Source organism: Pseudonaja textilis, chromosome 4, assembly GCF_049901715.1.
Source record: "Pseudonaja textilis isolate UNSWEBS1 chromosome 4, rPseTex1.2, whole genome shotgun sequence".
In the NCBI taxonomy this organism is placed as follows: Eukaryota; Metazoa; Chordata; class Lepidosauria; order Squamata; family Elapidae; genus Pseudonaja; species Pseudonaja textilis.
The window spans coordinates 5,323,599-5,347,206 of record NC_141993.1 but is presented as its reverse complement, the minus strand read 5'-3'; the positions used below and the strand labels follow the sequence as shown (position 1 = coordinate 5,347,206).

Here is a 23,608-nt window from a genome sequence, read left to right as displayed (position 1 = left end):
GCAGGCAAAATATGTGAGATAAACGTTTTTGTAGCTTACACTCAGTAAAACAGATACACAGTGCTAGTTAAATAGTTTATTCCAGTAAGAGTTATAGCATAGTCAAACAGTCCATATATCATTCACTAGTTCAGTCCGTCCGGGGATTATTCAGTTGCAAATTCCAGTGTCGAAAAAGAGGTCAGTAAACTTACAAATATCAGTCCAGTAATATATCTCCTCGCAGTAGAGATATGAAGAAGTCAAAACTCCTCTCTTCCTTCAGCAACTCAGCAGTAGGGGAAACACACAGTTAACAAACCATCAATCCATCAAACCAGTCAATCGTCAGGAATCGTCAGGATCTCTTGCTCCCTCTAATGGTGGTTCACAACCGCACCCAAAATTACATGCTTTGCAGTTTAAAGTGACACACACTTAAACTTACTATCATAGTTTATATATATTATTTTACCCAAACTATGTTAGGTAACCTTGTTATTCCTAACAATAGGATTTGTCTGATTGGAAGCATTCGCCATCTGTTATGCTTAGGTGATATAATGGTATGTGGGAAGGTTCTTGGAAACTGGAGGAAAAGATGCTGCCAAGAGAACAATTACACAAGAGACAGTAGGGCAGGAGGTAAGTGAAAGGGCTTGGAATAGATTCTCCCTAGTTTCTCAAGCTGTAAGGGAGAAAGGGAGGGGTGTACTTGCAGTTTCTGTAGGGGCTCAGTATTTGAGGGGCTGCCACAGGGTGTCAACTTGTTTTCCAAAACACCAGAAGGCAGGACAAGAAACAATGGATGGAAACGAATCAAAGAGAGAAGAAACCTGGAATTAAGGAGAAATTTCTGAGCAGTGAGGACAATTAACCAGTGGAACAGAAGTTGCCTTCAGAAGTTGTGGGATGCTCCATCTCTGGAGATTTTTAAGGTGGGATATAAGTGGGAGTGGGAAAGAGGAAGGAAGGAAGGATGGATGGATGAAGGGATTAAAAAAGTTGTAAGTCTTCTTGCCTCACTCACTATCCAACTGCACCCTATGCTGTCTCTTATCCATCCCTTGGCTGCATCTCTTCGTCCAGTCTCCCAAAATCATCTATATTATGAGCCATGGTGGTGTAGTGTTTAGAATGCAGTATTGCAGGCTGTTTCTGCCAGCTGCCTGCAGTTTGAATCTTACCAGACTCAAGGTTGACTCAGCCTTCCATCCTTCTGAGGTGGGTAAAATGAGGACCCAGATTGTTGGGGGCAAAAGGCTGACTCTGTAAACTACTTAGAGAGGGCTGTAAAATCACTGTGAAGCAGCATATAAGTCTAAATGCTATTGCTGTTATCTTTGTATCTGTCCATCTCTCTGTCTCTCATTCTCTCTCTCTCTCCCTCCCTCCCTCTCTCTGTAAGGAAGTTTCTTCTTAGTCCTACTTCTTCTATTCTTAGTTGTATGGTTCTTGTCTTTTAACTGTAGTTTTTAACATTGAGTTTTTTTTCCTACTGTAAGCCCCCAAATAATCCCTTTACTTGGAGATGGATGGCCATATAGATGTGATTACTAAATAAAATAAATAGATAATATATAACATGGGGCTTGGTATGCAAATGCCACTTCTCTTGGCTTTCAAGAAATATACCCAAAGATAATTAGACACCAATTGATTAAATTTACCAACCTTGCAACGCACCACCATTTTTAAAAAAATTAGCTGATCCTGCACAATCCCAATAAATGTATTTAAGGATATCTTCAATATTTTTCACACTGTTCTGCTGAGTATGACCAGAAGATCCTATGTCCATCAATGTGGCCAAGTTTCCATGTCTTTGGATTCTTTGAACCTTGCTTGGGATGGGAACAAGAGCAGGATGCTTCCTGGTTAACATTTCAATAGGTGTCTCCCATAGAGTCCAAGGACTGAAGGCTGAACTTGAAAAAGTTAGCATCAAATTATCTCCACCCTGTTGCAATCATCAGATGCTCTTGAGAAAAATAGGCAAGAACTATTACATAAGCCAAGAGGGCTGAAGCCAGAGGTGGGTATTCAGCAGGTTCTGACCAGTTCTGGACAACCAGTAGTGGAAATTTTGAGTAGTTCGGAGAACCAATAAATCCCATCTCTGACTGGCCCCGCCAACCCCATCTCTTCTCTGCCTCCCATTGAGTCCCAGATGATCGGCTGGGTCTTCTTTGGTTGCCCTGCCCAGGAGAACAGAGCTGGAAAGCAGGTTAGTGGGGTGGGGACGGGAAGGGGGATTTTCCCCTGTCACACCCACTAAACCACACCATGGCCAGTAAAAAATTGTTTGAATCCCACCACTGGAATGGGGTAAAAAAAATAATAACATTCGCGGTTGACACAAATGGAGCAGGCTGAACCGTTTAAAGTTTGGGGGTGTCCTAAGAATTTCGGAGATGCAGATCCATGACCTGAAACCAAGAAGTCCTATTTTCCAACCCAGGACAGCGAGAGAAAGTGATTAGGATGACTTGCCAAAAGGGAGATATTTTTACCCCACGGGTGGGAGTCACAAGACAGAACATCGTGCTTTGCATTTTGCTGACAGCTGGCAGAAGATCCCATCGTGGAAAAGGTTTTAAAGTAAAAAAAAAAAAAAGACAAATCTCCTGACTTCTTTCTTTTATTATTTAAAAATAAATAAAGAAGTGAGGATTTCCTCTCATTTTTTTTCCACCTGTAATTTTAATTCTGTTGTGGTTAGCCGGCAGCAGGTGCGGAAGGCTGAGGAGAGCGAGGACTCAGATGAGGGGCCAGGACCATTAGGGACTGAACTGCTGTCTTCAGAGATTGTAGGGGCTGGCAGCAGCAATGAGGAGGTTCCCGAGGAGCCTGTGCCTAGTGCACGTGCACGCAGGATTGCTCGCAGGAAAGAGCAGCTGCAGCAGCACAGGCAACTCGGGGGTAAGGCTGAAAGGTAATGGCCCCTCCTTCAAGAAGATAAAAGGCAGCTGTGAATTGGATGTTCTTTGCAGGAAGCAAAGACATTTTGAAACTCCAGCCTCGTGGACATTGCAGTATCTTAGTTGGCATTTGAAGACTCTTGTGTTGTAAAATATTTCTAGGTAACCTTATCTGTTATTCTTGGCAGCCTTGCACAGCTTTGGCGAAGCTCATTCTTATCAAAGTTTATTAGTTGGCAGCAGCCTTTTAACTGGGGGTTTGTAAGAATCATTAAAAGGTTTCTGTTCCCTTTGGTTTGTGTTTGTTTTATTGGAAAAGGGTTTGGGTCAGAACAAATTCTTCACATGGTCCTACACTATTGATTTTGTGTGTGTGTGTGACAAACGCATGCACCCCTGGACAGAATATAATACAAGAAAGATGAGTGCCAGGTTTGCTCTCAGTGATATCTTGGAGATCCAGGTGTCTATAAATCTGCCTAATTTACACATACATGCATTGTATATCCTGAGCCAGAGATCAAAATAAATTCTTGAAGGTACCAAGGGCTTGAATATTCATGAGGTCTTGCTGTATGACAGTCAAAATGAAGCAATGCAGAGTAAAGAAATAGCTATCATTCGGTATTTACTTAGCAGCTATTAATAGACTCATTGGTTACCATTGGCTACTCATTTGATGCAATGCAATGCAATGCAATACAATACAATACAATATAATACCAGTACAATACTAAATCGTACTACACTATACTATACTATAATAATGTAATGTAACCTAACCTAACCTTACCTTACCTAACGTAACATCAACATAATATTTGTTAACAAAATTGGATGAAACATCCACAGAATAGCTCTTCTGCTCATTTTTATAAAGGCATTGTTCCCCTACTTCCTTTTTTTTGCTGCTTTCTTTTGATGCAATTATTTATGGAGATGCCATTCAGTATGGACTAAATAATAAAATGCGAACAGTTTCAGGAGGATTAGAGTAGTAGATTAATGTTAACCATGGAACAGAGCGGCAGAAAAATTTGACAGTGCAGGGCATAATTCTAATGAAGTCCCATTTTCTTAACAAAAACACGTGTGCTCATAATACATTCCAGATTGCTGGCAGCAGGAGATTCTTAGAAAGGAGGGTTTGATCTGTAGTTAATTCCATTATGTGCCTAAGCATTATTTTTTAAAAAAATTGCTCACCTTCCTTTGATGGACAGTATGATTATGTATGCAGAAAGGCTTATGGGAAGCATAAGTAAAGCCGTAAAACATGTGAGATACTTTAATACTTTAATGGATACTTTAATAAACCCATTTGTATGAACAATCCCTTCCCTTCCGTTCTTTCCTTGCTTCCCTCCCTCTCTCCTTCCTTTTCTTCCCTCTCTCCTTCCTTCCTTCCTTCCTTCCTTCCTTCCTTCCTTCCTTCCTTCCTTCCCTCCCTCCCTCCCTCCCTCCCTCCTTCCTTCCTTCCTTCCTTCCTTCCTTCCTTCCTTCCTTCCTTCCTTCCTTCCTTCCTTCCTTCCCTCTTCTTCCTTGCTTCCTTTCTTCCCTCCCTCTCTCCTTCCTTCCTTCCCTGTCTCCTCCCTCCCTCCCTCCCTCTCCCTCCCTCTCTAGCTGCTTCTTTCAAGATGAAAGGATTTCTGTCTATAATACAAAGAGACAGCATAACTCACAAGCCATCTAGGGATGTCTTCCTTCCTATTTTTACTTCGGACTGTCATATATATTCACCTGGCAGCTGTTTTAGCATGTCGTGCATCCAATCATTTGATGTCTTTCCAGCAATGTATCATGGGCTGTTTGTACATGGTAAGACAGCTGGCTCCAGCTTTGAGAAAGGAAGGAAGGAAGGAAAGGGACACAGCCGAACCGTTTTTAAACATATAGTTGATCTGTCCTCCAGTTTGGCAGGATGAGCAAAAGGAAAGGTAGCTTGTGCTCCTTCTCTGCTGTGTTTTATATGATTCTCCCGGCAGTGGCAGTATCTCATTTCATGTATTCTGTCCCATTCTATTGAGTTGTATTCCTTAGGGTTCCGTCTGCTTGCTGTGCCTAACAATAACATTTCTCAAGTTTAAGAAATAACGTTGTCTGTTGGATGCGGGCGATGCTTTGTGGAAAATGTGTATGACTCCATCTAACTCAGGTTGGGAGATCTGCTTTGCAAGCAGTGGGTTTTGTGCATCCTTGTGCACACACCCTGGAAGGAATGAAGAAACTGACTGGAAAGAGCCCTGCTCCACTTCAGAAAGTGACTTCTGAAAGCTTCACTCCAAAGAGGCATTCAAAGGAATACTTGACCCCTCCTTTGGGATCTGCAGCATTGGCTTTTGGCAACTTGCTCCAAGGAATTGGATTTTACAGGCAGAAGAAGCTCCAAGGGATAAGCTGTGGTGTATAGCTTTGGGAATCCCAGATTTGATCTGTGGCATAACCCATTGAAGGTTGGAGATAAAGACCAAGCAGCTGTGTTACTCATACTAATCATTTTTGTGGTTGTTTGTTGTTCAGCCATCAAGTCATGTCCAACTCTTTGCCAACCCATGGACCATAGCACACCAGCCCCTCACCCCCAACCACCACTGTCTCCCGGAGTTTTCCAAAATTCATGTCCATTGCATCATTGACCCTATCTAACCATTTATATTGCAACCAGTTTTGGTCACCACACCCCAGAAAAGATGTTGGGACTCCGGAAAAAGTGCAGAGAAGAACAACTAAGATGATTAAAGGCCTGGAGACTAAAACATACGAAGAAGAGTTTGCAGGATTTGGGTTTGGCTAGTCGAGAGAAAAGAAGGACTAGGGGGGACATGATAGTGCTGTTCCAGTATTTGAGGGGCTGCCTCAAAGAAGAGCAAGTCAAATTATTCTCCAAGACACAAAAAGGCAGGACAAGAAACTATGGTTGGAAACTAATTGAAGAGAGAAGCTACCTGACATTAAGGAGAGACTTCCTAACAGTGAGGACAATTAATTGGTGAAACAGCTTGCCTCCAGAAATCATGGGCACTCCATTACTGGAGGTTTTTAAGAAGAGACTGGACAGTCACTTGTCTGAGATGGTATAGGTTCTCCTGTTTGAGCAGGGGGCTGGACTAGAAGACCTCCAACGTCCCTTCCAAGTCTATTCTATTCTATTTCCTCCTCTGCCCTCCCCTTCTTCTTTCACCTTCCATCTTTCCCAGCATCAGGGTCTTTTCCAAGGAGTCCTCTCTTCTCATTTGGGGGCCAAAGTATTTGAGCTTCAGCATCTGTCTTTCCAAAAGACAGTAAAGGTTGAATTCCTTCGGGACCTACTAGTAATAATGTGCTTTTAATTTAGGAATGCACAAACCTACCCAAGCTTGGGACAACAATTTGAAATGTCTTCAAGAAAATATATTTACATGTTCTTTGAGACAAAACTCCAGAATGGACAACTTTCCAACTAGGACAGAAATAGGGCACATGGCCTATTTTCTTCAAAATTCCAGACAACAACACCTGAATGAGGTTCATCTGTTAGGATTCCCTCCTTAAAGAGCATCTCTTAGCCTCTTTCCCTGAGATAGCCTTCCACTGTTAGCAGAAATGTCTGTCTGTCTATCTGAGTCAGAAGCTAAGCAAGACAGCATGGGCTAAAGGGTTGATTGGAGATTGCCCATACATTTCAGACAGTAGGTTAGACCTGGAACTCCAGAATGATTTTAGAAGAAGGCAGGAGGCAGGCTTTTCTGTATTATTGCCAAGAAAGATTTATGCATGCATCCATTATGTCATTAACAAAGGAGCTTGAATCATCTTTACTCATTTAAAAGAAAAGTTTGTATGGGCATACTACCCAGAATTAAGGGATTACAGGGTTGTTAAAAAGGGAAATATTTTTAGTATGGTCCTTGTTTTATCTTCACTGTTCACTTTCTTTAAAACAATGTCACTGACTTCAAAACACTTATTCTATTATTGTTAGATCATTATTAAAAATATTGATTATATAGCAATTAAGTTATGAGTAACTAGTATGGACATACAAAATGATTGTTCCATGTAAACAAGTTATGTAGAAGAAAATACAGGTTGATAATATAGTCTCTCTCTCTCTCTCTCTCTCTCTCTCTCTCTCTCTCTCTCTCTCTCTCTCTCTCTCTCTCTCTTTCCAAGGAAATGTAATTCACACTTAATCTGATCCTGGAAGGATCAGATTTCTACACAACAGGGAATGAAGTTGTGGAGTATTTGAAATAGTGGGGAAGGAGGGAAGGAAGGAAGGAAGGAAGGGAGGGAGGGAGGAAGGAAGGAAGGAAGGACCAACATTTACACTTTAATATTGTTTTAACAAGCAATGAAATAGAATGGGTTTTTTTCTGGCAGCATAAGTTAATGTTCATTTACTTAATTAGAAAGCATATGGACTGAAATATAGACATTATTAAATTTAAGCAAGTGTTTGCATTTAATCAGGCTGGTACCTAATCAAATTAAAAAAAATTGAACAGTGGACAGTCCTGTTCATTTATCCTGGAATAATATCTGTTATTTTTCTCATTTCCCTAATTGCTCTCAAATTCTCAATTCATTTCTGCTAACTTTTTAAACCCAGAATTTTACATGTGCACATATAATTGTTTATTTACTTTATAGGCCATCTTCTTCTCCTGTCAATCAACAGGAAACAGTAATTACTAACCCTGGACAGATATTCAAGAGAAAGAAAATGCTAACAGTAACTGATAGACAAAGACCTATCAGGGAATAAGTCAGAAAAAAAAAAATCATTTGCACAAACAGTGTTTGAAGTTTGTTTTCTAAATAGGAATAGTTCAACACAGTTAACTACTTGAACTTTGCAAACAGGAAAGGGACAAAGCAACTGTTTATTTTTCTCAGTTATTAGAAGCTCCTGGCTTGATTCCACAATTTGTCTCTCATATCTAAGACGGACAAATTCTCCTACTTTTTCGACAGATGTTTATGGAGATTCTCAGTCATCCAGTCAGGGTGGTCCCAGAGGTGCTTTTTTCAAGAGGCAGTTGATCTTTATTTTTCCTTGAAGACGTTTCGCTTCTCATCCCAGAAGCTTCTTCAGCTCTGAAGCTTCTCAGCCAAGAAGCTTCTCCAGAGCTGAAGAAGCTTCTTGGATAAGAAACAAAAAGTATAAATATTCTCAAAAATTGGGATTAGTAAGGAGTAATTATGTCCTGAAACTCCGAAGTTTTCTTCACATGCTATAACTAGTGAAAGAAATGTATTAAGCAAATGTGCTAGAAACCGAACTTTCCTAATCAAAGCCTCTTAATATATTTTCCTCAGCCAAGCGGTGTTATCTTGAGTGCCTAAACTCCATTTTGTTAAGAGGGTTGCTATGGTAACTAAACCTTTACTTCTTATCAAGGTAGGTGCCAAAATTACAGCAAGTTTTGACTTTATCCTGCCCACTCACTGCCTGCTTTAATGGTGGGTGTGCTGTCACAATTTTTTTCCTCATTTTTTTCTCCATTTTTTTTTTAAATCCAATAGGAACGAACATTAAAAATACATGTTTGTTTTTAATTAAAAAAAACTAAACAAGCCCCACAGCACTGGTCTGAAATAGCAAAGTCCAATTTTGGGGGTGACAAAATTAGCAAAAATCAGTGTATAGAATTTAACAAAACCATTGTGGTTTTGTTTGAAATCTCTGCTCAGTTGATTGAGATTAGCTCCAAGAAGTAAATAATACCCCTATCAAGGAACTGCCAAACCAGGTAATAGTAAACAGCCCAACCTAAAAAAAAAAAAAAGGCCACTCCCACCAACGCTGAGAGGGCAAGCCATAAACAGAGAGCAAACCCCACTCCCTTCTAGCACTGATGATATTACTTAGTTGGGTCAGGAAATGTCTACCAGAAAACAACCCAGCTCATTGCTAGATCTGTTGATATAGAAATGGCTTGTTTGTACTACTACGTAAAAGCAAAAAGCTGAAGTTTGATATTACTATCTTATTGTACTACACCAAAGGGTATCAATGCCTTTTCATTTCTTTCCCCTTCTTTTCTGCACTCTTTCTTTCCCTTTTCCCTCCCCATATTTTTCCTATGATTTGGTTTTTTTTTTAATACTATAAACTAATGAAAGGAAAACAACCAAGCTCAGAGAGCACCAAGGACCCTTCCATGCAACCATGTAATTCTGGAATTTCTTTTCTTATTTCCTTTTCTTCTGTGCTTTCAAGTCAGTGCTAACTCCCGGCGGCTCCTGGCGGTTTTCTTGGCGAGATTTCCAAAGCAGTTTGTTTTTACTTTCTTCTTACAGTTGAGAGAGAGTGATTGGCCCAAGATCGCTGTTGTTTTTGACTTCTCTCTCTAACTTCCATTTTAGTGATTTCCTGATAGCCTCCTGTCCACATTCTTACAATGCTGCACTTTTATGACATGCTGTCCGGTAGTTTAATATCAGAGTCTGCAAGCTATTCCCTTTCTTCACTGAAATTGGCCCGCAAGTTTCTTTCTCCCTGCCAAAGCAAAGCAAAGTCTGCTCTATCATTCAGCATCTGACACTTGACCACAATTGACCAAAGATTGACGTATACAGTGTAAATGGAAACCATAAGGAAAGCATGTGCTCTTCCAATTTATGGAATAAAACCCTCAACCTTCTGAATCATTGCAAAATTTACTCCATGCTTGCTGGCTTTAAGGATGCTCCAGGAATCAGTAGGGCAGAGCTCCTTATTCTCCTGCCAAGTTACCAAATGTTTGGCATTTTTATACTGTACTGTATTTGGTTACATTCTATGTAGTATGGAACTTTAGTCTATGACTGTAAATAATTTTTACTTATTCATTTACCACAATTGCTATGCAGTGAAAGCGCTGTCCCCTTTTTGTTCAGGCTTAGAGTTCATCTATATATATATAAAAGCCAAGTACCAGTCACTCATCATAAAATCTCCAAACCATAAAGCTTACAAACTTGAAATTTGGCATGTATGTTCCCCTTGGCTTCTAGGTGCTCACTAAGAAAGGATTTTTCAAAATGACTATCAGATCATTACTATTTCTTAATACAGCAATTAACACACTCTGATGCTAAGGAGTTCTACTCCCCCTCCCCACCTGACAAGAACTCTGTTCCAACTGCCAGTTGCCTCACATTCCGTTACCTCAGTTCAAACCAGCAGGTGTTCCTCTCCTTCACTCAGGAGTGTCCTGGGGCTCCTTACAGTACTAAATGTCAGCACCTTACCAAAGTGTTTTATGCCTTCCACCTATGAAACTGCTTCCGGACTCAAGGCAACAGGAGCGATATTCCCTTATGTGTTTCAATCTCCGACCACCACTGAGCTAATGGATGGTGAACCAAATTTATCCTGTGCAGTCTGATCACAAAGTTTCATTGCGAAGCACGGGTATCCAGCTAGTATATATATTCATCAGAAATGGAGGTACTCTGGATGACTCTAAACCTCTGAAGAAAAATTTATGTCATGGTGATTTTGCAAGATCTAATCTGAATTGGACACGGGGACCAGGCTTTAAGTCTTCCAAGCTTTGAAACTCATGCTGGAGCCCAACCTCAGGGAAATTCTTTCTCTCCAGAATGGGCTGTTTCATGTGTCATATTTACGTGGTGCCTGTTTGTGTGTGGTTTTTAGTTGTTAATTGGGGTATTGGTGGCTGGCTATTAAGCCACTGGTTGTTGTTTCATTATGCTGCCATACTCTTGGATCCTAAGTATCTGATATGCTGGTGGTAGATCAGCATGCCTGTTGACGGACGACGGGCCCGTTTCCCAGTCTTCAATCATTTTCCTGGCTGTTTTTGTCCCTGCTCAGCCAACAATCTTAGTAGCTGTGAAATTGAATGTATGTCCTTTTTCACTGCAATGGGTTTGATTCTCCTTCTCTAATGGTGATTTCCTTGTAGTTCTCATTTGTCAGCATGAGGAGGTTGGGAGTAGAGGACTGCTGGGCTGCTCATTATGCGCCTGATTATTTAGTACAAAGCAAGCATCTCTTGGGAGGCAAAAGTGCTGAAGGGACAAAATCTGACCTCTGCTTCGCAAACTGCCACTGTTGGAGGCAGGAAACAGGTTTGACAACTCCTACAGGACAATATTTTATATAGAAATACACAAAACCCATTTCAGAAATCCTGAAATGCATGTCTCTCTCTCTATCTCTCTGTCTCTCTCTCTCTGTCAGTCTCTCTCTCTGTCTGTCTGTCTCTCTCTCTCTGTCTCTCTCCCTCCCTCCCTCCCTCCCTCTCTTGTTTGAGAGATATGCTTTTTTCTTGACTCTTCCCAAAAGCTTGACTTTTTAGAAGAGTCATAAAAACTTAAGAGTAACATCTTTTTTTGTCACTGCTGAAGAACTGTGTGAGAGCTGTGTTTGCAATATAGAAGCAATATTTGTGATTCCAACACAAAGTCAAGCTCAAATCAAAGGAGACTTAACTTTTGGCTGGCCTTAGGTCAAGTCCAAGTCAAGGAATTCTCTCTTGTGAATTCTGCATGATACACCTTGTAACCTGTTAAAATTCAGAGTGCCACAAAATTTCATTCTCAGGGGCAAGTTGCACCATTGTAGGCCACTCCGCAAAGGCCCCTACACAAGAAACTGGCCAACTAATGGCCAGCACCAAATTTGGTGCTAGATAAGAGTCAATGGAATTCAACATCAGTGGAATTCAAGGGGGTTTGGACTTAGACTGTTTGTGGCAACACAATGATTCTAGACTGATGACTCACTTGATTCCAGCCCCAGACTCTGCCTGCTCTTCCACAACATCATGAGCCATGGTGACACAATGGTTAGACTGCAGTATGGCAGGCTACTTCATGCTGACTGCCATTTGCCTACAATTTGGCAATTCAAATCTCACCAGGCTCAAGGATGACTCAGCTTCCATCCTTCCAAGATGGGTAAAATGAGGACCCAGATTGTTGGGGGGGGCAAGAGGCAGACTCTGTAAAACTGCTTAGAGAGGGCTGTAAAGCACTGTGAAGCAGGATATAACTCTAAGTGCAATTGTTATTGCTATCAGAACTGCCAAATGACTCTGGATTCCTACTTGGGACAGAAGATCTGAAAAGTGAAACCTTCCAAGTTAAACCCATTTTGATCACATCACCATGAGGATGCTGCAACGGTCATAAGTGTGAAATACCAGTACCAAGTCTTTATTTTCAGTGCTGCTGTTACTTTAAATGGTCAGTAAACAAATGGTTGGAAGGATTATCTGTGCTTGTTTGTTTGTATGTTTGTTTGAGCCATGCATTCGTTTTAGGCAATATCTTGAGTTCTTTGAAGCCACGGTGAACTACATGTGGACTGAAGGGGAGCTAAGAACTTAAGTGCCAACTGTGGTCCAATCTAAGCATAGTTCACAAAATTGTCTGTTACAACATTTCATCTGTCAATGACTTCTTCAACTTCAACCACAATAATACACGGGCAAACAACCGACACAAACTCAAGGTGAACCGCTCTAAACTCGATTGCAGAAAATACGACTTCAGTGGTCAACACCTGGAATGCCCTACCCAACTCCGTTGCTACAGCCTCAACCCCTCACAGCTTTAACCTCAAACTGTCTACCGTGGACCTCACCCCATTCCTTAGAGGTCCTTAAAGGGGGCATGCATAACCAGCGTGCCTACCGTCCCTGTCTTACTGTCCCCATTTATCTGTATTTACTCCTTTTGTTCTTGTTTATGTTCATAGTTATACTTGTTAACTTGTACATGTTTGACAAAGAAACAAACAAACAAATAAATAAAAATAAATCAGGTGAGTTTAAGTAGCAAGGTGCTGAAACAATGATTTTCATAGACCTGATTGAGCTTCTTGAGAGTTTGCTTCCTGGAGCTCTCCAAGGTCCTGAAAGCTCTGTTTTGCTAGAGCTCAGATTCTGCCTTGGCCAATCCTTGTGAGTATTTAACCATAGTTGGCTTCCTCAAGGGTTTTGCCAATATACAATTAACATATAATTGTTAATTAGATATTTCAATATCATTAGCCCACTCAAGTTAAATGTCCAGGCTTATAAGAGATATTAGATGCTAGCATCTGTTTTAACAAATTATGCTGTTCCAACAGATGCTGTGTCTGACTCATCTGGAAAGAATTTGAAGAAACCAGACCTTACAGAAAGATAGAAGGTAGGCGTATGGAATCTAATATGGAGTTTTAGAGAATGAAAGCAAGGGTAAAGTGTTTCTCAAAAAAGTGAATATTTACGGGTAGCTATTGACTTGCAACCCATTCATTGAGTGGCCATGCAAACTTACAACAATTTTGGGATATATATATTCAATTGATCCTCCCTCCCTCCCTCCCTCCCTCCCTCCCTTCCTTCCTTCCTTCCTTCCTTCCTTCCTTCCTTCCTTCCTTCCTTCCTTCCTTCCTTCCTTCCTTCCTTCTCTACCTACTACCTACCTATCATTTTTAAAAGAATAATTTGAATAATATTTAAATAACTGATATTTTTTTATCTTTGTATTTTGGGAGAAATATGTTCAATTTATCCTTCATATGATCCTTCCTTCCTTCCTTCCTTCCTTCCTTCCTTCCTTCCTTCCTTCCTTCCTTCCTTCCTTCCTTCCTTCCTTCCTTCCTTCCTTACCTACCTACTCCCTACTTACCATTTTTAAAAGAAAAACCTGAATGATATTTAAACAACATTTATGATAATAATCCAGGACAGAATTTCTGATTCACTCTATTACATTGCAGGAGACAATAAATCTTACCATGGAGTTTCAACCTCTTTGTAAGGCATGGTGATTTAAAGCCACTCATAACTTTCTCAGGAAATACATTTTGGGATGCAATTTCCCATCCATTTAAGCCAAGTGAACTGGCAAGCTGAAGTAAAATCTATTTAATTGTATTGCAGTCTGGCAGAGAGAGAGAGAGAAAGAGAGAGAGAAAGAGAGGGGGGAAGTGGGGGCCCATCCCTCATGCAGGCTGCCATCACACCTTGCAATTCAAATCAGCTCATTGTTTAAACGGGAGTGACATATGGTTCTTTAAATGGTTGCTTTTGTTCATCAGGCATTTCAGAATTATTTAGTGTTAAAATCCACTTTTTCTTCTTTTCACAAGATTTAGAAACAATGAAAGAGCAGGGTGGACAAATAATGCCCTTTTCTAAGAAGCTGGCCAAAAGTAAATAGGACAGAGAGAAGAAACCATGTCAGAGAATGTCAGGGATAATCTGAGCTAATAAGATGCTTCAGGAAGAAAGAAGTGCTGAAGTTATTCCAGCATTTTAAAAGTGTGAATTCACTAGAGAATTGTTCTGATCCAGGCTTTCCAAAATCATGAAGCAAACTCCTTGTCCCGATAAAATGCCTTTTATTTAGGTTAAACTGAATTCCTCTCCAGCAAAGTCCCAGCAAACAGCCTTTCATGAGATTTCATAACTACAAACCTTTATCAGGCTTGGAGAGTTGCCAGGCTGATAGCTTCCAAATGCCACACTGTTGCAGCAGTTACTTGGCAAGATCTTCACCCTAATGAATTGAACTAATTGTCTCCTGCAAACCCCACTCCTCTTCTGCTCCTCTTTATTCTCTATGGGAGAAGCCATTCACTGTCTACCTGTGTCTTTACTCCCAAATCAACCCTTGTTCCTTATCTGTTCCCTTCTCCTGGCAGCTCTGCACATGTGCACACTGGGAACAGGCTCCAGCTGTTCTTCTGCCCCACTGATCTCTGACTCCAAAGGCAGCTGATAACTGTCGGACAGCCCTGGCCCCATCTCTGCTTCCGATGCAGAGCCCTCATCAGAGCGTTCCCCAGACTCCAGGACTGGCCCGTGTTCCTCCCCAATCTCCTCACTGTCCGAGTCTGCCGCCAGCTCTGCTGGCCACTGGCACGCTACAACAATCATCAGTAAGTTACAAGACCAAGACCTGGCAGGCTATTGAACAAGCGGTTGAACGAGTTGAACTCAATTGAGGAAGAGATGGGATTACGAGGAAGAGAATGATGGATGACTTTAATTGTGAATTGACTTTAAGTATGTTCTTATTGACATGTTACAGTCATCCCTTTTCCTTGTTTGACTGCCAACGGGCTGGTTCTCCATGATTTATAAACTCTGCCAGATTCTCTGTTCGGTTCGTAAATTTGTCCTCTGTTTCACCTTAAATCCTTTTTGGATGATGGATGCTTAAACTATATTTGCCACCTAACAGATGTTTGATTAGTAAACTCCCCTTGAGAGAGACCCTGGTTAATAATTAAAAAGAATATGGGATGGAGGTTTTCTACTATTTGCATATTGAATACAATTATTGCACTGGTTCAGGATTAGCTATAATTCAATTACATTTGTCCAGATTTGTCCTTCTTCAAACAAATGCTCCAACGAGGAGGCACATTTATACACTCTTTGAGATTTAACTTGCACTGTACCTTATACAATATCTTTGTCTGGTTTCTCTAATCTTAGAGATCCTTTAGAACAAGTGTCAGAGAGCTGGGGCAATTCATAATTTCAATAAACATAAAAAGATAAGCAAGGAACTAGAGGAATAGTCACAATAATGAAAAAAAAATGTGATTGGTAAATTAAAATCCAAACAATAAAACCATTGGCTCCTAAAGATCAGAGTAATATAAATGGTTTTATGTCTTCTACAAAGATACTGGAGGTTTTAAAGAAGAGATTGGACAACCATTTGTCTGATGGTATTGGGTCTCCTGCTTGAGGGGGTTGGATAGAAGACCTTTATAGGTCCCTTCCAACTCTGTTCTTCTGTTAAGAAGTCTCTAAGACAGGATGGTTTCAAACTTATTTTCTCAGAGCCCCCCGCCCCCCCAAAAGACTTTAAAAGACTTATTTTACACTGTATCATCCTTAGCCGTATCTTAAATTATCTTGTCCTTAACTTCAAAATGGCTAAGCGGAATCTAAGCTGCTTAGATTGGAAAGAAAAGAAGACCACTGGGAAATTCCAGATTTGCTGGCTAAACTAGGAAATCTAAATTTCATGCGAAAAGGCTATTTCTTGTTGATTTTTTTTTTTTTTAAAAAGGCTCTATGGGTCAGCAGGAGCCGACTTCCACTGAGGGTGACGTTATTTTTGTATGCTGAGGTTGAAGGCTGTAGTGCAATAAGAAGGAATTATTGAGGAATAATTCCTTCTTATTGCACGAGGAATAATTTTTATTCCTTGCCATTAGAAACCAAGTCACTTTCTGTGTACAGACAGCCCCAATCAGCCTTCTTTCATTCTAGATTGTGAGGGGATATTTGCAAACGTTATTCATTTGTAGAGCGAAAGTCCTAACGTCGTAAATCTGGATTGCATTAAAACACACTGTGTACAGTACACCCTAAACTTGGCAGCAAACAAATGAGTGTTCATCCACCTCCCCTTTCCTGGTCTATTCCACTTCAAAGATCAGTTCAGTTTTTGGCATAAAAAACCAAATATGTTCACTAACCCGAAAGAGTAGATTGCAGATTTTTTTTAAAAAAAAAACACCTCTTTTATTTACATCAAGTTGGACAGCAAGTAATTTGATGGGGGAGGAATAAGATTGGATTTTGCACAAACATAAAAGAGTCTGATTTTCCTTTTGCATGGATGAGCTCCATTTTCTAAAAAAATTACCCAGAATTCTGTTCAGAATTCCTTCCTTAACGTATCCCTTTCTCGACTCTCAGTTCTCTAGGCTAAGCAGTTTCATCTCCAAAATACCTTTTTCACTAGTGTTGCAGTATTCAAGTTAAAAAAAAAACTTTATCAAGGGTGATGATAGTGATAGTGATGATGATGATGATGAAATTTATATATTCGTTTCAACCACATGGATGTTCTGACCTAGGCCTCCTCAACAGTATGAAGCTGAGTCCTCGTCCTGATAAACCCCTCTTATTTAGTTTACAATGAACTTCCTCTCCAGCAAAGTCCCGGCCAACACTCTGTCAAGAGAGTTCCCAATAACAGACCTTTATCAGGCTTGGAGAGTTGCCAGGCTGATATTTTTCAGATGCCGCAATACTTGGCAAGCATGCCGGAATGAACGAATTGTCTCCTGCAAAAACCCCACTCCCCTTTCACTCCTCTTTATTCTCTATGGGAGGGGCCGTTCACCATCCACCCGAAACTTTACTCCCGAGTCAACCCTTGTTCCTTAGCTGTTTCCTTTATCTGGCAGCTCTGTGCATGCGCACACTGGGAACAGGCTCCAGCTGTTCTTCTGCCCCACTGATTTCTGATTCCGAAGGCAGTTTGGTAACTGTCAGACAGCCCTTGCCCCCGTCTCTGCCTCGGACACAGAGCCCCCGTCAGAGCCTTCCTCAGACTCCAGGACTGGCCCACGTTCCTCCCAACCTCCTCGCTGGCTGCTGTCGGGCCACAACATTGGATTCCTGTTTTATTGTGGCTGATGATCTATTTTCTTCTGAAGGCAACCTTAGCAGTTGTGCAAAGGAAGCTTTCAAACCAACATTTTGCCAGAGCTGGATGGCTGTTAGGTTTCAGGAAGATCATCCAACGCATTTCAACAAGTATTGGGTAGACGTTTCCTGCTGCATCCTTCTGCAATCCAGAGATTAATCAAGGCAAAGTTTTTATGTCATGCTGGACTTGTGCATCCACCTGGTTATCTGACTTCAGAGCTCACCACTTTATTTTGGGTACATGAGAGTTTTATTTGGAATGACCAGACAAAACCAACTCTCCATTCATTAACTATCAATTTAAATAATGCATCTTCACTACAGGTAGGAACAATTGAGGGTTTGATTGCTCCAAGTCTTATTTGCAAATGTAAGTTCTGAGCTCTAGATTTGGGAATATCTTTTTTCTTTTCTTGTTGGCTTTCTTGAGGGCAGGACAAGAAACAACTGATGGAAATTAATCAAAGAGAGAAGCAACTTATAACTAAGGAGAAATTTCCTAACGGTGAGAATAATTAACCAGTGGAACAGCTTGCCTCCAGAAGCTGTGGATGCTCCATCACTGGAGACTTTTAAGAAGAGACTGGACAGCCAGTTGTTTGGAATATTATAGGTTCTCCTTCTTGAGCAGGGGGCTGGACTAGAAGACCTCCAAGGTCCCTTCTAGCTTCATTCTGGCTACTACCTTGCTGTTTCGGAGATGCTCTTGCTATCTGATGCCCAACTCTTGTAAAGGTTACATCCTCTTCTAGTCATTTTAACATCTATAGAACTCTGCATGTTGGGGAAGGCATGGTACAGTATTCATTATTTTATTTCATAATGGGCACTTTGCTCCAATTGCATGACCTTGCAAACTTCTTTATCCCGAGCTCAGCCTCTTATCTTGCAACCCTGGCAACATATTCGTTGGTTGATAAAACAAAACAAAACACACCTGTTCATTAACTTTTCCTGTGATTCACAGAGACCCTGTGTTTTGTAAAAACAGCCTGTCTCCTGCTTCTTTTGAACCTTATCTCTTAGTGGAGAAGGAGGAAAAGATGTGATTAAAATAATTTCCCCTTCATTTTAAAAATTGCACATCTCTGACATCAGTCCATCCACAGAGCTAAGTCTGTGCAAGAAGCAGACTTCAATGGCTCTCATGCTTAGTTTGGCCTGGGAAGGCATATTCCCTCTCTGCTCTCCATTTAGATATCTCTTCATATATTAAAAAAAAAAAAACCTTTCCCCTCCCTTCTGGTGCCTCAGTTTTTCTCTCTTTGCTTTTTCAGTGTTCCTGTAACTCTAAGTTCAGGTGCCCGTTTTACATTGTCAAAGTGAATGAAATGTTAAAAAAAAAAAGATTGGCTCAATGTATTTCAAGTATGGCGTAAACCAGGGGTCTCCAACCTTGGCAACTTTAAGATTTGTGGACTTGAACTCCCAGAATTCCTCACCCAGAATTCCTCAGCCAGTCCATAAGTCTTAAAGTTGCCAAGGTTGGAGACCCCTGGTGTAAACTAATCACACGTTTTTAAAAAAAGAGAGAGAAAATCCTTCCATTTTGCTTTTTCAAAACCTCTGCTATTTTCATCATTTTCTCATTTTGTCCCATTAGCAAAAAAAAACAAAACCTTTGAAGGCCCTGTTGTAGAGCGACATTATACAACCTTGGCCCCTTGAAAGTTTTGTGGACCTCAACTCCCAGAATCCCCCAGCCAGCATGGCTGACTGGAGAATCCTGGGAGTTAAAGTCTACGAACCTTCAAGGGCCCAAGGTTGAGGAAACACAGTTTTTCCCTACCACACAAAATGAGAGTGCAAGTTTTGCCTAATACTTAAGAAGTTGCTGTGTTCGAAAACCTTACTGTAGAATCGGACAAGTACACATGCCAAAGGAGATTTACTTTTTAAGATCCAAAAAAATGTGCAAAAGTTGATATTAACATATAGTGTAAACAAATTTCTCCACCTGTTCACAAGACCTTTTCAAGGAAAAAAAGCCAAAATATTTGTTCACCTGTGCTGACCAATATATCCTCAATGTTTCTCACTATCAAACAAACTCTGATCATAATTCATTTTCTTTATCAAACTTCTATGCCACCCATCTTGACACTAATGGCTTTAGTCATCTTCTCAGAAGGAAAAGCAATTTTTTGCGATTCTGTAAATTAGACATACTTCGCTGTTCCTAATTTTTTTAAGTACAATAGTAGCTGAGGTTTCTTATGAACCCATCACCCCTTTGAAGACATGTAGCACAATCTTTGGAAGGTCCAATACATTCTGTGATCTCAACTCCTGTGGACGCTAATGTGAGTTTGATGTCTTTCGTTGCAAACGGGGAAGGAAATTAGATTTTCAACTCTCCCTGCCCTTTCCCAGTTGCCAAGTAACAAATAAACTGTTATTTAATTCAGTCACTTCCATTTTCCATAAAACCTGCTTTCTCCAGTTCAGAAGGAAGAGAGGAAAACAGCTGATAATCCACTGATAAGAATCAAAACCCTCTATAAATGGAATTTGCATTATATTCATTGGCAAGTGATATTGAAGATAACTGTATTTTATGCTGAAGGATATGCTGGGGAATTCAAGTGGAACCGAACCAAGGGACTCAGCGACTTTCAGCATTGGCACTGAATCATGGTACAAAAATGCCCTGGCATAATAATATTTTTTTTCAGCTGTGTTCTCATGACATCTCAACACCAGCCTATGAGTGAAACATCCTTACATCACCTTTAATCTTGTGCAAAATAATACTTGTCCCCCCATTTCCCAACGTTGTCCAAACAGCTTACACAAAGTCTGCTAACCATTGTTACCTATTCCTTTTGAAAAAGTTCTGCTCACCAAGAACAGAATCAGTAAAGGGGATGAGAAGCAGGACAGCAAATTCCATACCAGTAACTTTTCTGCTGACTCAAGGATGCATGCATACACAGCATTTTAACTCAGCAGTTCAGTGGCCATAAATTGCGTTTGTCATCTTAAATTTATTTGGGATGGTGTGCTAACCAGCCTTGGGGTTAGTATTTCTGAGTGAGCCAACAGCAAATGGTAATCTTTTTTTGGCTGAGCCAACTCCGTTGTTGACCAGACTTTTGAAAGCCTTTCTGATAACATTTCTTATCGATACATTTGTTCTTTCATACACCTGCTGAGTATTAAAAAAAAAAATCACAATGACACTCAGTGGCAGAAATGGCACTTCTTGGAGCAATGTCAAATGTTAAAAGACAGCAGTGAGACAATCGTTATGGGTGCCATTGGAAGAGGAGAAGGAGTAGGAGAAGGGGAGGGAGAAGGAGGAGAAAGAAATGGTGGAGGAAAAAGGGGAAGGGAAGGGGAAGGAGAAGGAGAAGGAGAAACAAGTGGTGGAGGAGAAGGGGGAAAGAGAAAGAGAAAGAGAAGGAGAGGGAGGAGGAGGAGGAAGAGGAAGAAGAGGAGGAGGAGGAGGTGGCGGTGGTGAACGCTATCCACAGACGTGCTGGAAGTTATTCACTATTGTTAGATAAGTTTTAAGTGATAAGATCCTCCACTATTTTACCATCAACTATTCTGGTCATTCTGGATACTCCTGGCTGTCAGCCTGAAGTTATTATAGTAGCCAGCAAATCTGTGCCCTAATTTGTATTAATTTCCTGTCAATCTTGTTTTAACCAGTTTGGATCATACGTTCCCATAAAGACCCAGTGTGGTTTCCCATGGCAGATACAGCTCGATGTCCAAATTTTACTTCTAGATTCCTTAAAAGCTTAGGGTGCAAGAACATGGTGAAGTGACTTCTCATTGGTTAAAAGAAATACCCTGTGCGTATCCATCTACCTATTGCTTTGCCACGTGCCTCATTCCACAATCACAGAATTACTTTCTCTTGAAGTCCATCAAAAGCCCAAAACTTGCACGAGTAAGTTATACAATCCGCAAATGAAAGCTGAATGTTCACAGCACTGTTTTCGTTAAACGTATGTGCTCTCTTCCGCTAATGCACCCTTAACTCAAATCAAATCAAGTTTTTTTAAAAAAATTGTGGTCATAGACTGGCATAAAACTACCTCCCAACCCCCCTAAAATAGCTACAACTCTCACATTAAGATTTAAAAATGCATTGTATAAATTATTAATACCATTTTATAAAATCATTTAATCAGTACTTAAAGTCACTTTAAAAAATCCAACATAGTGCCATGCAAGCACATTGCAAACAGATGGTTTTTTTTTTAGCATTAGAGCATGTTTATGTGTATATACTATCCCTATGCCTGTATTCACAGGAGAATATGGAATTGCCATTTTTATTCCTATTGGTGGATATAACCGTCCATCTCTAAAATGCAATGAGTTTTGATAACAATCAGGCTCAATAGCTGGACCAACAACCTCATTATGTGTTCGCCCAGAACAGTGGATGGCAAATTTTAGCCAGACTCTGTTTAGAATCTCGCAGCGTTCTTTATTGCCTCATGCAAATTATTTAAACACCATTCGCTCCTTCTAAAGTATCTCTCATCTATAACCTAAGTATAAATCAACCAACTGAAGGAAAGAAGGGACAGGTAAGCATTTCAATTTAGCTGATATCCAATACAATCTGGCTGAACGTGGGGCGGGAAAAAAAACCACAAGGCACTGCACACATATTTTTCATCAGAGTTGAGAAGTTATTGGTTTAAAAGAGTCTTTAAGGCAATTGATCAGAAAAGACAATCTACGCTTTGTTCCATGCATGAGACCCACTCCAGCAGAGTTTCACCTTTTGAGATCATTTTTTGGAACCACACTGTCAATTGAAAGAACATTAGCACAACAGGCAAGATTGTACAAGCCACACATAAACGTCACAGGGAAAGCAAGAGAAAAAAACGGAGCGGAAGCCAATATATATCTAGAAATATAGGTTCCCCAGAGCTAATAAATATCACAGGATCATCTTCTCCATGTCTGGGATTTTCCTGAAGGTAGGCTTTATGGATTTCTTGCTAAAAATCTTACACCAATGTTTTAACCAGCATTCGTACAGCATAGTTAGTTCAACAGACAGACTGACCCTTCTTGCTTTTTTTGTTTAGACGGCTGGAGAGAGAATATCTCAGATTTCCAAATTCTCCATCTAATTTAAGCACGTTATTGGTATCTGGGAGGCTCTAAATTTTAAGGATGTGTGGGATAGGTTTTATTTTATATATTTTTTGCTGAAACTGGGCTTCAGTGAAGTCCAAAGTGAGGCAAATCAAAAAAGGTCCAGACAGATTCCCAATCAGCTGCCTATTTCAAACTGTCGCCCAAGTTACTTCCAGGGAGGAAACGTGGGGCATCATTTCTTCCTTCAGGGACAACGTGGGTGGGATGGACCGCCGTGATGAAAGTTGCACTTGAGAAAGGGAAGCAGGTGACATGCAGGCTTTGGTCTGCCTGGGAGAGGCAGAATTTCAGAGATCGGAGAAGCTCCAGGAAAAAAGAGGCACCCCTCTGCCGCGAGAATCACCCCACTCTCAGCCATCCTTCAAAAACCTGGGAACTAAATTGCTTGAAAAGGAGAGAGGGAGGGAGGGAGGGAGGAAGAAAGGGAAAGAGGGGAGAGAGAGAAAGGGAGAGGGGGAGGAGAGAGAGAAGGAGAGAGGGGGAGAGAGAGACAGAGAAGAAGAGAGAGAGAAAGGAAGGGAGAGGAAGAGAGGGGGAGGAGAGAAAGAAGGAGAGGGAGGGAGGGAGAAAGAGAAGAAGAGAGAGAAAGGGAGAGGAAGAGAAAGAGAGAGGGAGAGAGAGGGGAGGAGAGAGAAGGAGGGATGGAGAGAGAGAAGGGAGGGAGGGAGGGAGAAAGAGAAGAAGGGAGAGAAAGGGAGAGGAAGAGAAAGAGAGAGGGAGAGAGAGGGGAGGAGAGAGAAGGAAGGATGGAGAGAGAGAAGGGAGGGAGGGAGAGAGACAGAAGAAGAGAGGGAGAAAAAGAGAGTGGGGGGAGAGAGGGAGGGAGGGAGATGCATGCAATTCTCTTGCCTTACCTTGATCTGGTCCAGTGTAGCTTTTGAGGTGGCTTCCGTCCACTACAAGAACGAGAGAAATGACAGCCAATTCCCCGTGAATCATCCTAAACGACAGAGTGAGCTTCCTTGCTTAGCCTTCTTGCTGCCTCCGGTATGTGACAGCTGCCGGCTAGCTTTGGAACAAGCGTGTCCCATTCTGCTGCTTTCTGCAGGGGGAGCAGTCAGCGAACAGATCCAGCAGCCAGGAGGAAGGCAGAAAGGCAGGAGGGGGGCGTGGGAGAAAGGCATTGCCAAGAAGAGGGCTGAGAAAGGAATATACCACACGATCTCTCTCCATCTTCTC

General features: G+C 41.1%; 1 protein-coding gene across 1 annotated transcript in view; it reads right to left on the bottom strand.

Moving 5' to 3' along the window:
- Positions 1 to 23,383, bottom strand: part of RASGEF1A (RasGEF domain family member 1A) — a 183,453-nt gene extending 160,070 nt beyond the window's left edge. The window contains exon 1 of the mRNA XM_087932156.1: positions 23,284 to 23,383. The gene's annotated coding sequence lies outside the window, so the exon portion shown is untranslated. The remainder of the gene's footprint in view (positions 1 to 23,283) is intronic.
- Positions 23,384 to 23,608: the final 225 nt, after the last annotated feature.